The sequence below is a fragment of the Meriones unguiculatus genome, chromosome 11 (genome assembly GCF_030254825.1).
Source record: "Meriones unguiculatus strain TT.TT164.6M chromosome 11, Bangor_MerUng_6.1, whole genome shotgun sequence".
NCBI classification, from domain to species: Eukaryota; Metazoa; Chordata; class Mammalia; order Rodentia; family Muridae; genus Meriones; species Meriones unguiculatus.
The window spans coordinates 65663191-65667125 of record NC_083359.1 but is presented as its reverse complement, the minus strand read 5'-3'; positions in this window follow the sequence as shown (position 1 = coordinate 65667125).

Genomic DNA, 3935 nt, shown 5'->3' with positions numbered 1-3935 from the left:
TCATCTTGGGAAACATAGGGCATCTTGTGGAAAAGTGGGAAGAAAGAGAGAAGTCCTAAATTTATGATAAGGATGCTGAAGTGTTGTTCTCAGGGACTGATGGCTTTTGATGGGGTGCTGTTGGGGAAGGACTCAGTTTTCTTTAAGGTGCTGACCACTGGGAGTTTGGCTATGCACCAGTGAGTATATGGGTACCACAACTTGGACTTGTTGTTGTTGTTGTTTGCAAGGAGAGGGTTACCAGGGGAATGGGCAGACCTCAGAGAACAAGAAAGTAAGTGTGATCAAGGTACATGGTGTGCAATTCCCAAATAATAATAAATAAAAATATTATGTTATAAAATTTGTCTTTTGGGTCTCCATGAACTTGCAAGTGAAATGTTAAAAAATATCAGATTTCTTCCTATTTGCTTAGGACACTTTACCCCAGCACAACGGTACTGAAGCTCCAGTGTACTGTGAGACCACAGCACTCTTCCTCTCTGTCCACATTTCAGGGGTGATCTGGGTGGACAGCGGGATGTGAGTGGACCTCACGTGAGAGAGTTTGGAAATCTGCTTACAGAGGAATCTGCTTGTGTTGGTTTCTCCTGCGGTTGTTGCTGGTCTAAGGAAAACAAGCACACACTGGCAGAGAAATTATGAACTCAGCCTAGCGCCTGAGGCAAAGCTGTCTTAGCCAACCACTGCCATGTGAATGAGAAAATGAGATAGATGCACAGCAACTTGATGATCTCATCATTGACGTCCATATTTTCAGGCGTCCTCATCACAACAGTAGCTAACTAGTACCCCATATGGGTACGCAGTGGGAATTTTATCAACACCAAATGTTATTACATGAAGAGATTGGCTTCAGTTTTATAATTATGGACTTGAACATGGTGGAACAAATACAGTTTCAGTGACTTTTTAAAAATGAGCCAGCAATGACATTTCACATTTGCTGGTAATTCTTAGCTATAAAATCTGTTATATTTGTTAGCCTCTTTTTACTAGTTTTTTGCTAGAGCCTCTCTGTATACATTCAAAGTAAGTTTTAATTGAATAGCATTAAGGGCTAATATTTTCATAAGTAAACAGCTTATTTTTAAATTGTAGTGACAAATTTTTCAAGAATTAATTACAGATAATAATTTTCTAACAATTTTCAATGCAGGATCTCACATTATCTCTGGTAAACAAAGTACATATTTAGCCTTTATATTGTATTAGAGGCTAGATATGAAAGCATGCTTTTTTACAAAATTGTATTTTTAAGCATTCCTTCCCTTAAGGGAGTACTTAGGTATTAGTTTGAATTGTATTTTTTCTTTTTTACATTTCAATAAGGAAATATGTGTTAAAGATATAAAAATAAATTTAAAGAAACAGAACAGTAGTTACAAGCATAGGACAGGTCACTTTTTCCTTTCCATTCACTTATAACACATGCACTGTTTCCTCACCACCACCACTGCCACTGTCATAAGAGCACAAAAAGAAAAATGTGACCTTGAAAGGAGGAAGACTTGACTGTGTTTCCAAATAGCATGATTTAGCTGACCGTGTGCACTCACAGATGATACCATGGCCTCTCTTAACAGGAAGTTACTGAATAAAGAGCAAGTGCCACAGGTTTGTAGGGCTCTAGAAACAATCTTTGTGAACACATGGCCTGTTGCAGAGGGATGCATTCATAATGAAAAAAATTCAGGAAATTCAAGGAAGAACTTTACTCTCAAAGTATGGAATAATTCTTGCAAATTTCATTTGTTCCAAAGCAATATATACTGTCATAATTATAGTTCAGTTTCTATATATAATACTTGTAATGACAGACATCCACAAAAATGAAAGGAAGTCTCATAAAAGAGGAACCTTTGAGCCATGGAGGTACCTCAGTCACTAAGTGCTTGTCTTGAAAGCATGAGGACCTGAATTTGATCCCCAGTACTTATGTAAGAATGAAGGTCATAACAGAGAATGCTTGTAATTCCAGCACTGGAGAATTGGAAACAGAAGGAACCCTGAGGTTTGCCGGCCAGACAAGCTAACCTAATTGGCAAGCTCCATACCCATGGGAGATTCTGTTTAAGAAGATGTAGACAGATCCAGACAGTCCTGATGAGACCTGATAGGCTAGGGTCAGATAGTAGGGGAGAAGGACTTCCCCTATCAGTGGACTAGGAGAGGAACATAGGAGAGAAAGAGGGAGGGAGGCTGGCACCTGGAGGATATGAGGGAGGGGACTACAGCCAGGATAGAAAGTGAAAAGTTCTAATAAATAATGAAGATAATAATAAAGAAAAATGTTAAAAAAAAGAAGAGGTAGATAATGTTTCTGAGAATGGCACAGCTTTAAACAAATGAACATGGACACAAACATACAGAGATAGAGAGGGAGGAGAGAAAGAGAGTCTTTCCAAGAATAGACACTACACAATGCACAATGGCACTGAGTTCCTGTAAATATATACAAACAAGGGTGAGATCTGCACCCTTCTTCTCCCTGTTACAAGCCTAAGCGGGGTCTTTACTGTAAGCTCCCAGAACAAAGCTGTGAGGGTCAATATATCCTCTGAAAGGCCATGCTCTACAAATATTTCTATACATAATGTAGCCTTATCTTTTTTAAATGATACTAACCTCTTTTGGGCAACATTACATCGCAGGCATTCTGATCCTAGCTGCTTTATGCATCTAGTTTCACTTAATCTTTTCCAAAACACTGAGATATATAATTCTTTATATCTGTTTTAGCAACAGAGAGATCATAGTCCTGAGGGATGAATTTTGTTGTCCAAAATGACAAGAGATGCTCAAATAACAAATAGCGCAAGTCAATATCACATCACCTAAAATAATACTTACCTTATTAGAGCTGTAAAAGACAAAAAGCAAGGTCTTTAGACATGATTTTTAAATTGAGTAATATGTTTTATCACTTCTATTTGTCAATTTTATTTCCTTTATTTAGTCAACTTTACAATTCAAGTTAATAAAAAAATTGGTTTGACGCAGGTTCCATTCAGCAGAAAGTTTGATGCCTGCCAGCAACAGTTATATTTTAAACAATATGAGATGACAAGGATAAGATCCTTGGATGAATATTGCTTATATCATTCATGCAACATTTTGTACATTATTTAGTGCGTATGCTTGCCTACATGCACACATAGTTTAATAACACTTTGGGAATAATTTAAAATTTTTCCTTTATATTTGTCTTACGGAAATAAATGTTCCACTTTTTTGTAGTTCACTGTAACAAACCAATACACAATGACCTGCTAAAATAATGTGGCATAGCTAATTTATTTCACATTATTCTTCTTATGCAACAACCACCAAGGACAACTGTCTCTAAAGCCTACCCTGGAATGTCTGTAAAATTTAACATCTCTTCTGCATCTCCACTCTCATGGACTGCATCCACCATCTTCCTCCTACATCATCATCATAGCATTTAATATAGAAGTCCTCTTTCTAGTCTCATCTATAAATAAAAAACCTTCTGCCATGTTGGCAGTGCCATCATCTCTTCAACGCAATCTCTTAGACCATACACACACAAACACGCACACATGCTTAATGTATATATATATATATATGCAACACATATATCTGTTCAACATACATACTTAACATTGTGTGTGTGTTTCCTGTTTCAGGAAGCAAGAATGTCTGGTTCATCAGTAGACACTAGTGTTCATTACTACTTTATTCACATACCTTCTCCAAGCTCCTTGAATTACATCTGAATGCTTTATTATAGCTTTTCAGGCAGACACTCTAACTAGGTGCTGTGACTTGATATTGAAAATGAATTTTTCCTATCTTACAAAATAGTAAAGTTATTTACAAAATACAAGTAACTTGACTTTATTTTTCTATAGGAAAGTCAGAAGGAAATATAAGTGTCAGCTTTAAAAAAAATCCTTTATAGCATCAGC